General features: G+C 38.4%; 1 non-coding gene across 1 annotated transcript; it reads right to left on the reverse strand.

Annotated features, from left to right (window-relative positions):
- Positions 1-11,718: 11,718 nt before the first annotated feature.
- Positions 11,719-11,825, reverse strand: LOC117026387 (U6 spliceosomal RNA). Its single transcript, XR_004423740.1, has one exon. It is a non-coding gene; the product is annotated as a U6 spliceosomal RNA (small nuclear RNA).
- Positions 11,826-12,960: the final 1,135 nt, after the last annotated feature.

Here is a 12,960-nt window from a genome sequence, read left to right on the forward strand (position 1 = left end):
GATTAAACGGGATTTTTACAATACCTTTTTCTTCTCTATTTATAGTGATGGTTTATAGCCTCACAGAAGTGCCTATTTTGTGCTCATTGACTTGTATACTCATACAAATATTGGAATAGAGCATTCCCAGATGGAGAAATCAGAGATCCAGGAGCTCCAATGTGTATTGTAGAAGAGCTTCCAGGAGGCACATCCAAGATGGCAGCATAGGTGGGTCCTGAGCTTGCCCCCTCCCAAGAACACATCGAATATACACCTATATTTAGAGCAATTCCTTCTGAGAAAGAACTGAAAGCCAACTGAACAGTTTCTGCACAAGAAGCACGCGAGAGATAGAGAGAGAGAGAGAGAAAGAGAGAGAGAGACCACAGAGAGAACGGTAACTGTGCGAGCTCTCTGGGAGCTGAGGGAACAATCCAGGACCAGAGGAACAGGTGAGCGCCATTGTTTACATCTCCCCTGCACTTGAATAGCAGGTGGGAGCTCTGTCTAGGTTCTCTGGCTGACCTGTAAGGCCACTGTAGCATGTCTGCAGCCACCCCTCCTGGAGCTAGATCCAGCAGGAACAGGAGGGTGCCAGAACATGCATACAAGGGGCCCCTCCACCTTGATCCAGTGGGTATGAAAGGGTGCTGCTTCGTGCACCCACTGGGCTGTACATTGCATGCAGGGTTCCACTACCTGGTGAGAGTGTGGAGCTAGCAAAACACTGCAGCATCTGCCCGCAGGGCTACCCTGACCAGAGAAAGTGCAGACATAATGGGGTGCTGTGTACTCATGTGGGGCTGCCCCTTTAGGAGAAAGTGTGGAGCTAGCAAAATGTTGCAGTACCCACATGCAGGGCTGCCCTGTGCTGAGTGAGTGGGGCACCGCTCTGCTGTGCATGCGCCCAGGGCTGACCCATCTGGAGAAGGTGCAAAACTAGCAAAGTGAGGCTGTGCATGCACACATGGCTACCCCACCCAAAGGAAGGGCGGAGCTAGTAAGGCATTGTGATGCAAGCATGCAGAGCAGCCCTGGAAACAGAAAACTAAAGCAGCAGGGCATGTCAAGTGCACACGGAGCAGCCCCACCCAGACTCTGCTCTGAAAACAGACAATTAAAGAAATAGGGCATGCCATGCATGTACCAAGCAGCTCCTCCCACACCAGGCAGCCCCACCCACACTAGAAGGGCAAGGAAGCTCACACAGACCAGTCTGCCCTACCTGGAACCTACTCCTTTAGGCCAGGCGATACACCAGGCACCACATGACATGCCCTGAGTATAACCAGCCTGCCAACACTATCTGACACACAGTCTACACAGAGACCACTTTTTCAAGACTGGGAGAGATGGCTATTCCAGCTAACTCATAGGAACAAACAGAAAGTCAAACAAAATGGTGAGACAGTGCCCCAAATGAAGGAAAAGAAAAAACCCCGAAGAAAAGCCCTAATGAAATGGAAATAAGTAATTTGCCTGACAAAGAATTCAAAGAAACAGTCATAAGGATGCTCAACAAACTTGAGTGTAGAATAGAACTCAGAAAGCACCTAAACAAATATATAGAAAATGTAACAAAGAATGAATCAGAGATGAAGAATATAATAACTGAAATGAAGAATACATTAGAAGGAATCAACATCAGATTAGTTAATACAGAAGAACAGGTTACTGTCCTGGAAGACAGAATAGTAGAAATCACCCAATCAAAACAGCAAAAAAAAAAAAAAATTTATTTAAATGAGGATGGTATAAGAGGTCTCTGGGATAACATCAAGTGTCCTAACATTTACATTAGGGATTCCAGAAGGAGAAGAGAGAGAGAAAGAGGCAAAAAGAATATTTGAAAAAATAATGGCAGAAAACTTTCCCAATCTGGAGAAGAAAACAGACATCTATGTCCAGGAAGCTCAGAGATTTCCAAACAAAGATAAACCTAAAGAGACCCACATCAAGACATATTGTAATTAAAATGGCAAAAGTTAAGGATAAAGAGGCTATCATGAAGGGAGCAGGAATGAAACAAGTCACATACAAGGGAAAGCCCATAAGGCTATCAGTTGATTTCTCAGAAGCAACTTTACAGGTCAGATGGGAGTGGCAGAAAATACTTAAAGTGTTGAAAGAAAGGAACCTGCAACCTAGAATTTTATATCCAGAAGGTTATCATTCAGAATTGAAGGAGAGATAAAGAATTTCCCAGACAAGCAAAAACTAAAGGAGTTCATAATCACAAACCACCCTTACAAGAAATGTTGAAGGGTCTTCTTTATGCAAAAAAGAAAAGGCCATAACCAGAAACAAGAAAGTACAGGAAAGAAAAAAAATCTCACTGGTAAAGGCAAATATACAATAAGCATAGTGAATCAGCCACTTAAAAAACTAATATGAAAGTTAAAAGACAAAAGTAATAAAGTTAACTATAAGTACAATAAATAATCAGGAGATATACAAAACAAAAAGATATAAAACATGATACCAAAAACATAAAAAGTGGACGGCGGAGTAAAAATGTAATGCTTTTAGAATGTGATTGAACTGAAATGTTTATCAACTTAAAATAGACTGCTATAGATATAGGTAGAAATATATGAACCTCATGGTAACCATAAACCAAAAACATACAAAAAACACGAAAAATAAAGAGAAAGGAGCACAATCAAAACACTAAAGAAAATCAACAAATCAACAGGAAAGAGTCATGAGAAGAAGAAAGGAACAGAGAAGAACAACAACATCCAAAAAAAAGATTAACAAAATGGAAATAAGCAGGTACCTATCAATAATTACTTTAAATGTAAATTGACTGAATACTCCAATGGAAAGACACTGGGTGGCAGAATGGATTAAAAATAAAATATCATCTATACGCTCGCTTTAGATTGAACGACACACACGGACTGAAAACGAAGGGATAGAAAAAGATATTCCCTGCAGATAGAAAAGAAAATTGGGGTAGCAATACTCTTATCAGACAAAATAGACTTTAAAACAATGTAAAAAGAAACAAAGAAGGACATTACATAACTTTAAAGGGGTCAATTCAAGAAAAGGATAGAACAATTGTGAATATCTACGCAAATAAGTATATAAAGCAAATATTAATGAACATAAAGGCAGAAATTAATAGCAATACAGTAATAGTTGGGGACTTTAATACTCCACTTACCTCAATGGATAGATCATCTAGACAGAAAATTAATAAGGACATAATGGACTTCAATACCATATTTGACCAGTTTAACTTAATAGACATTTATAGAGCATTTCATTGAAAAACTGCAGATTACATATTTCTCTCAAGTGTACCTGTAACATTATTCGAGATAGATCACATACTGGGCTACAAAGCAAACCTCAAAAAATTCAAGAAGACTGAAATTATATCAAGCATATTTTCTGACCACAATGGCATGAAACTAGAAATCAACTACAATTAGTGGAAAAACACAAATACGTGGATATTAAACAACATACTTCAAAACAACTAGTGGATCAAAGAGAAAATAACCAGAAAATCAAAAACTACCTTGAGACAAGTGAAAATGAAAATACAATTTTGCAAAATGTAAGGGATGCAGCAAAAGCGGTTATGAGAGGAAAGTTCACAGCTATACAGGCCTATGTCAAGAAGCAGGAGAAATCCCAAATAAACAATCTAAATTTATACCTAAAGTAACTAAAAAAAAGAACAAACAAAACCCAATGTAAATAGAAGGAAGGAAACAATAAGATTCAGAGAAGAAATACACAAAATAGAGAATAGAAAAAATAGAAAAGATCAATGAACCTAACAGCCGTTTTTTGAAAGAATAAATACAATTGACAAGACTCTAGGAAGACTCATAAAGAAAAAAGAGAGAGAACATATATAAATAAAATCAGAAGCAAAAGAGGAGAAATTACAACTGACACCACAGAAGTACAAAGGATCATTAAAGAAATACTATGAACAATTATATGCCAACAAATTGGACAATCTAGAAGAAATGGATACATTTCTAGAAGCTTAAAACCTTCCAAGATTAAACCAGGAAGAAACAGAATCTGAACAGACTGATTACTAGCAACGAAATTGAAGCAGTAATCAAAAACTCCCAACAAACAAAAGCCCAGGACCTGAAAGCTTAATTGTGAATTCTACCAAACATCTAAAGAAGAATTAGTACTGATCCTTCTTAAACTATTCCAAAAAATTGAAGAAGAAGAGACACTTCCAAACTCATTGTACAAGGCCAGCATTATCCTGATACCAAAACTGGACAAACACATTACAAATATATATATATATATATATATTATAGGCCAATATCCCTAATAAACTTAGATGCCAAAATCCTCAACAAAATATTAGCAAACTGAGTCTGGCAATACATTAAAAAGATCATACGCCATGATCAAGTGGGATATACACCAGGGAAGCAAGGGTGGCTCAACATTCATAAAACAATTAATATGATTCATCATATCAACAAAACCCAGGATAAAAATCATGTGATTATCTCAATAAATGAAGAAAAAGCATTTGACAAAATTTTATCATTTATGATAAAAATCCTCAACAAAATGGGTATAGAAGGAACTTATCTCAATTTGATAAATGCTATATATGATAAGCTCACAGCTAACATTAAATTCAATGGTGAAAATCTAAAAGTTTTTCCTCCTAAGATCAGGAATAGGACAATGATGCCCACTCTCACCACTACTATTCAATATAGTATTGGAAGTCCTAGCCACAGCAATCGGACAAGAAAAGGAAATAAAAGGCACCCAAATTGGAAAGGAAGAAGTAAAACTCACTATTTGGACATGATATGACACTATATATAGAAAACCTTAAGAATCCACCCCAAAATTAATAGAATAAAAAACTCAGTAAAGTAGCAGGATACAAAATTAATGTATAGAAATCTGTCACATTCCTGTACACTAATAATGAACAATCAGAAGGAGAAATTTTTTTTTTAAATCCCATTTACGATTGCATCAAAAAGAATAAAATACCTAGGAATACATTTAACCAAGAAGTAAAAGCCCTGTACTCTGAAAACCATAAGACACGGAAGAAATTGAAAAGGACACAAATAAATGGAAGAATATACCATGCTCATGGATTGGAAGGATTAATATCACTAAAATGACCATACTATCCAAAGCAATCTACAGATTCAACGCAATCCCTATCACAATACCAATGGCATTCTTAGAACTAGAAAAAATAATCCTAAAATTTATATGGAGCTACAAAAGACCACAAATAGCAAAAGCCATCTCGAGAAATAAGAACAAAGTTGGAGCTATCATGCTCCCTGATTTCAAATTATACTACAAAGCTATAATAATCAAAACAGTTTTATACTGGCACAAAAACAGACACATAGGTCAATGGAACAGAATACAGAACCCAGAAATAAACCCTCGCTTACGTGATGAATCTTGTAAGGGGCTATCTAAACTATATAAGGAACTCATACAACTCAATAACAAAAATACAACCAATCCAATCAAAAAATGGGCAGAACATATAAAGAGATATTTTTCCAAAGAAGATATACACATGGCCAAAAGACATATGAAAAGATGCTCAACATCACTAATCATGAGGGAAATACAAATCAAAACCACAATGAGATATCACTTCACACCGCTCAGGATGGCTATCATCAAAAAGTCAACAAATAGCATGTGTTGGTGAAAATGTGGAGAAAAAGGAACCCTTGTGCCCTGTTGGTGGGACTGTAAATTGGTTCAGCCTTAATGGAAAACAGTATGGAGAGTCCTCAAAAAAGTCTAAAAATTGATCTACCATATGACTCAGCAACGCCACTTCTGGGTCTTTATCTGAAGAAAATAAAATCATTAATCCAAAAAGATATATGCATCCCTATGTTCATTGCAGCATATTTACAATAGCCAAGATATGGAAGCAACCTGTGCCCATCTATAGATAACTGGATAAAGAAAAGGTGGTATACATATACAATGGAATATTACTCAGCCGTATAAAAGAATGAAATCTCACCATTTGTCACAACATGGATGGACCTAGAGGGTATTATGCTAAGTGAAATAAGTGAGACAGAGAAAGATAAACAGCATATGGTTCTTCTTAATATGTGGAATCTAAATAAACAAAACAAAACAGACTCATAGAAACAGAGACCAAAGAGATGGTTGCCAGAGGACGGGGGTGAGGGTGGGTCAGTGAAAAACTTGAAGGGGAATATAGTCAATAATATTGTGATAAGTTTGCAAGGTGACAAATGATTATTAGAATTAGAGGCATGATCCCATTGTAAGGTATAAAAATGTCGAACCACTGTATTGTATGCCTGAAACTAATATAACGAATATAATATTCCATACCAACGATACTAAAAAAAAAAAATAAAAAGGGAGGTTCCATAGACGCATAGTAAAAGTGAACATTTAAGAGATGTATAAAAATGACACGGGGAAGGGGTAACCCCAGAGCTCCACTTTGTAGCTTTTCTGCAACACAAAAAAGCAGAAGCCATGGAGAGCCCTCTCAGGGCCAGTGCTGGCTGTCAAGGTCAGGTCCTCGGGCCTGCAGTGTTACCAGTTGGGAGCAGGCCAAGGCAGCTCACCACTCAAGGGCACAGCGATAGTTTCCACCATCAGACCACTTCTGCAATGTGATTTTTGGGTATCACCCTAAAAGCCTAGCCTCGGATCATGGTTCTCCAGTTTTTCTGGCAATTTTACATGAACTACCCCAATTCTTTTAGTAAATTCCCTTTCTGTTTCAATCAGCCGGAGTTAGTTTCTGTCATTTGCAGCTCAGAACCCTACCTGATTAGGGCTTTCTGGTGGGGAAGCCAGAACTTGGCTCCAGACCACCAGACCACAGAGCCGACACTCTTCGCACCACAGACACCACCTCGACTGAGGGCCAGTCATCATGCTAGGAGCCAGACGGTCAGTGCCTCACCCAGGGTCACCACGTAGATTATTGTCCAAAACTGGACATTTTTGAGAATGAAAAGGGCTTCTGTTTAAAATGATGCCAGTATTGTCCTGGGCAAATAAAATGGTCTTCGTACCTATATGCCCTACTGAGGAATTATGGCTTTTTCCTTCTGTGATAGAGGCTAATGGATCTGCTGGTAATTATACGTGTAATGTAAAAGACCAGAGCTAATGGTCAGATTCACTTCATTCCATTTTCAGTCTCCCAAGATCAAGTCAGTAATGTCCATTCTGCTAAACATCCATTTGATTTCTTTAATCTGCAAATATTAAAACCCAAGAGGAAGTATTTTTCTAGAAGAATAATGTCCACCTTCCTTTAAGTGCATAGGCAGAACCGGTCTAGATCTTGCTCACGGCAAACAGTAATTTTAAGAAAAAGAAAAGCAAAAGGGAAAGCACTGAATTCTTTTCAATGAGCCCATGAAATTAACAAACCAGGAAATAAATTGGTAATTGAAGACATACCTGAGATAAGGTTAGTGTGTCCACAGAAATCCAGAAGGCAGAAGCATACACTGAGAGTTTATTCTCTTAGCTGCTGGCAACGTTTTCCTTGAGAAGGGCGTGATATTTGTTTGTAAGAAATACATATGATAAGCTGTAAGAGAAGGTGAGGTCCCAAGGGGCAAAGTCAGGCAACAAGAGAGAATGGGTAAACTGCTTTTTAGAGAAGGCTTCTGTCACTCGACAGGCGTTTGTTTGGATAAGCTCCTTGGAGAGTGTGAGTCTGCAGAGATGGGCTGTGCAAAAATGGGCTCAAAGCAGGAGCAGAGCTCAAATACTCTGCATAGAAAAGGGAGTAGGGAGGAGAGAGAGAAAATAAAGGAAGGAGAAGCCAGAGTGTCGTACGGAGAAACCTTGGAGAGAAAACTGCTCCAATAACAGTGCTGTTTAGGGCAAGGCCGCTGCGGCCTTTAACAGAAAACTATCTAATGTACTGCTTGATCTGATCTTTCTGTGATCCACGGAGCTTCCAGTCAAGACCAGAAAAATGAAATCAAAGTACTTGGAGCAATGGGGTTTCTGTGATAATCAACAAAGGGTCTGCATTCTGCCTCTAAGTTGACATGAGATCAAGATGTAATTAGTACCCTGGGATGAAGTGATCGCTGTTTTTCTGATAAAAATGTTTTTATTTTGCATTTTAGCAGACAGCCAGGAGAGGTGAGGGAGAAGGAAACCATAACTCGGAGAGAGCTGAAAGTGATGAAATGAGGAACAACAGAGGGGGAAGATAAAAAGGGTTAGGATTCTAGAGGGAATTTGACCATGGAGCTTTGTCAAGATTCTATCTCAAGTAAAGACAAGAAGTGACAAAGGGTGGTGAGGAAAGGAACAAGTCAAACTTATCCCTGTATCACTGAAGACTTGAATCGCTCACACCACGAGTCCTGGAGAAACCAGGCCCAGCTAAGCAAATAACTTGGGACACTTGGGGACAAACCTTAGGGACATTGTTGAGTATGCTACTGAGCTTTGTTGAGGCCATAGGCGATTTCCCCCCATGTGCTTTTATTTTTCTTTCTCCAATTATGCCAAGGAGATTAACCAGGTGGATGTGTGAAGTGGAAAAGGCAAGCTTGGGGCTTTTCTTCTATTTCTGCTTCTTCCTCTATTCACTTACAACTTCTGCCCAACCTCCAGAGCAGTGTCCCAATACTTTTGAGAATAAAGATTTTTTTTTAGCATCAAAAATCTCCAGAAAAACTGCAATAGAAGTTGTTTCTACTAATTAAAAAGTACATATTGTTAAAAATATCGCTAATGCAATAACATTTCAATTGGATATTTATCTTTTTATTTTAACAGCATCTAAATACTATTGAAAAATAGTAACATATATACCGAGAGTGCCAAACAAATGTATACATGACTTGTATCCATCTTTTGTTATCGGTATAGATAGAGTATTACCATTTTCATACAGTTTTTTCCTTTCTTACAATGTGTATACATTTGTTTGGCGCCCTCTGTATTTGTTAAGATTAAATCTAAATGTAACAAGGATTTGAAAAACAGTGGCTTAAACAACATAGAAATTTATTGTTCTATCACATAAAAATCTGGTGTGGGGGATCTTCAGTCATTGGCAACTCAGGCTACTCACAGATTTTGACTTCACAGTCACTAAAGTGTGGCTCTTGACATGTTTCAACACAGAATTCCATTTAACATTTTTACATCCCAAGAAGTAGGGTGAAAGGAGGAGGGAGAAAAAAGGCGAAGGGCACAGTCTCAGTTGTCTAAGGAAATTTCTGGAAACTTCCATGTAATCATTGTTCCTCTTACATCCCATTGGTCAGAACTTAGTCACATGGGTATATCTTTTTTTTTTTTTTTTTTTTTTTTAATTTATTGGGGTGACAATTGTTAGTAGAATTACATAGATTTCAGTTATGCAATTCTGAATCACATCATCCATAAATCACACTGTGTGTTCACCACCCAGAGTCAGCTCCCCTTCCATCACCGTACATTTGATCCCCCTCACCCTCATCCCCCACCCCCCAACCCCCTTACGCTCTGGTAACCACCAAATTACGTTCCCCAGATTAATTTTCAAACCCCGTGGCCATCCTGTGGTCACCGACTGCCCTCCAATCCCCTCACCCTCCCCCCCACCCCCCACTCCCCCCGCCCATCTAGCAACCCTCAGTTTTTCCTCATTGTCTCCCAAACAGTTTCTGATTAGTTCATTCACTTATTCTTTTCTTTAGAATCCGCAAATAAGTGAGATCATATGGAACTTATCTTTCTCTGTCTGACTTATTTCACTTAACATAATGTTCTCTAGATCCATCCATGTTGTTGCAAATGGTAAGATTTCTTTCTTCCTTATGGCTGCATAATACTCCATTGTATAAATGTACCACAGTTTCTTAATCCAGTCATCTACCGATGGGCATTTTGGTTGTTTCCATGTCTTAGCTATTGTGTATAGTGCTGCAATAAACATAGGAGTGCATAGAGATTTTTGAATTGAAGTTCTGGATTTCTCCGGATAGATACCTAGGAGTGGAATTACTGGATCATAAGGTAGTTCCATTTTCAGAATTTTGAGATACCTCCATACTGTTTTCCATAGCGGCTGCACCAGTCTGCAATCCCACCAACAGTGCACAAGCGTTCCCTTTTCTCCACATCCGCGCCAGCACTTGTTGTTTGTTGATTTATTGATGATAGCCATTCTGACTGGGGTGAGGTGGTATCTCATTGTGGTTTTTATTTGCATTTCTCTGATGGTTAGTGAGGTTGAGCATTTCTTCATATGTCTGTTTGCCATCTGTATGTCCTTTTCAGAAAAATGTCTCTTCAAGTCCTCTGCCCATTTTTTAATTGGATCGTTTGTTTTTTTGGAGTTGGGTTGAGTAAGTTTTCCATAGATTTGTGATATTAATCCCTTATCAGATATATCACTGGCAAATATCTTTTCCCATTCAGTAGGATCCCTTCTTGTTTTATTGATGGTTTCCTTTGCTGTGAAAAAACTTTTTAGTTTGATATAATCCCACATGTTTATTCTTTCTCTTAGTTCCCTCGCGCGAGGGTGTATATCAGTAAAAATCTTACTCCGGGTAATGTCTGAGAAGTTTCTTCCTATATTTTCTTCTAGGTATTTTATGGTTTCAGACCTTACATTTAAGTCTTTAAGCCATTTTTGAATTTATTTTTGTATATGGTGTAAGGAGGTGGTCCAACTTCATTTTTTTGCATGTGTCTGTCCAGGTTTCCCAGCACCATTTATTGAATAGACTGTCATTACTCCATCGTACATTCTTGCTTCCATTGTCGTAGATTAAATGGCCATATAGGCGTGGATTTATTTCTGGACTCTCTATTCTGTTCCATTGATCTATGTGTCTGTTTTTATGCCAGTACCATGCTGTTTTGATTACTGTAGCCTTGTAGTATAATTTGAAGTCAGGTATTGTTATACCTCCCACTTTGTTCTTATTTCTCAAGATTGCCTTTGCTATTCGGGGTCTTTTATGGTCCCATATAAATTTTAGGATTATATGTTCTATTTCTGTGAAAAACGACGTTGGCAGTTTGATAGGAATTGCATTGAATATGTATATTGCCTTAGGCAGTATGGACATTTTAACTATATTAATTCTTCCTATCCATGAACATGATATGTGTTTCCATCTATTTATATCTTCCTTCATTCCTTTCATCAGTGTCTTATAATTTTCTGAGTATAGATCTTTTACTTCTTTGGTTAAATTTATTCCCAGGTATTTTATAGTCTTTGGAGCGATTGTAAATGGGATTGTTTTTTTAATTTCTCCTTCTGATGTTTTATTATTGGTATATACAAATGCAACTGATTTCTGAATATTAATTTTGTATCCTGCCACTTTACTAAATTCATCTATCAGCTCTAATAGCTTCTTGGTGGAGTCTTTAGGGTTCTCTATATATAGTATCATATCATCTGCATACAATGATAACTTTACTTCCTCCTTACCAATCTGGATGCCTTTTATTTCTTTTTCTTGTCTGATTGCTGTGGCAAGAACTTCCAGAACTATGTTGAATAGAAGCGGAGATAATGGGCATCCTTGCCTTGTTCCTGATCTTAGGGGGAATGGTTTTAGCTTTTCCCCATTGAGTATGATGTTAGCTGTGGGTTTGTCATATATGGCCTTTATTATGTTGAGATAAGATCCCTCTATTCCCACTTTCTTAAGGGTTTTTATCATAAATGGCTGTTGGATTTTATCAAATGCTTTTAAAAATATGGAACGCTTCACGAATTTGCGTGTCATCCTTGCGCAGGGGCCATGCTAATCTTCTCTGTATCGTTCCAATTTTAGTATATGTGCTGCCGAAGCAAGCACACATGGGTATATCTTGCTGCGAGGAAGCCTGGGAAATTGTCTTTGTTCCTAGCTGTCACATGCTCAGATAAACTGTGGATACTCTAGAAGGGCAAATGTATACTGGGGTGATTAGCTCCTTCTGCCCCAACAGATGTGTGATTTGCCCACAGCCACCTAACAAGTTAGTGTAGAGTTAGGATTAGATAGAACCTAGCTCTTCCCAATTTTCTGTTACTTGTCGTCTGGTATCATTTTTATTCTAGTTCCTTATCCTGTCCACTGAACAGCATACATATCTCTATTACAGGCAGATGCCTCTCTGGTGACTTAACAGGTTTTCTTAAATTGCCATTTTCCTTTGTGTGTGTGACACTCTAGTAATGTATGTGATACTGTGTGTGAGTCCTCTTGCCACACTTAATGCCACATAGCAGGATACTCTCAAGTCACAACAGATGAGGCATTTGGGGCTAAGGATGGTCTCTTGGGGACCTAATAAAGTGTAGAGAAAGCAAGGAGGCAGACAAGAATTGTTTGTAGCTCATGGAGGAATTCATGAGATGATCAGGAGAAGCTGCATTTGGCAGAGACTGAGATGAGACACTTGGGGGTATGGAAGAGGGTGAAATGTATGACTAATAAAGGAAGTCAGCGCTTGGGAGATCTCCTGTGCGATATACTTTCAGAAGGTGGAAAAAATTATTTATTATTACTATGTTGCTGCTCTACACAGCTCAAGACTAAAGATGGGAGCCTTACTGTTTAAACAGGGCATAAAAACTATGGCTTCCCATTTCCTTCTCCTTTGTGCGCTATTGTGAACGAGCAGGTAAAATTGGGGCCTCAACATTTAAAGAAAACTGACACTCACACTACTGCTTGACACGATCTTTGAAATCCAAAAAGGACAATTTAAAATACTAAGTTAATAGCCTTTTTACAAGGCAGGTCCTCATTTTAGATCCAAGAAAGAGAATTTCCATAGAATATTGCCTTATGTGGCTCATGTTTATTTCTGCTGAGAATTAATCGATATTGAGTTTACATGTGTATACACCTTTCTGCAGGAACAAGAAGTATGGAGCCAACTCTCAACTCTGGTGTGAAATCTTGCTGGCCGGTTGACTGCTTCCAGCATGGGGCAAGGGACCCA

The sequence above is a fragment of the Rhinolophus ferrumequinum genome, chromosome 8 (assembly GCF_004115265.2).
Source record: "Rhinolophus ferrumequinum isolate MPI-CBG mRhiFer1 chromosome 8, mRhiFer1_v1.p, whole genome shotgun sequence".
NCBI classification, from domain to species: domain Eukaryota; kingdom Metazoa; phylum Chordata; class Mammalia; order Chiroptera; family Rhinolophidae; genus Rhinolophus; species Rhinolophus ferrumequinum.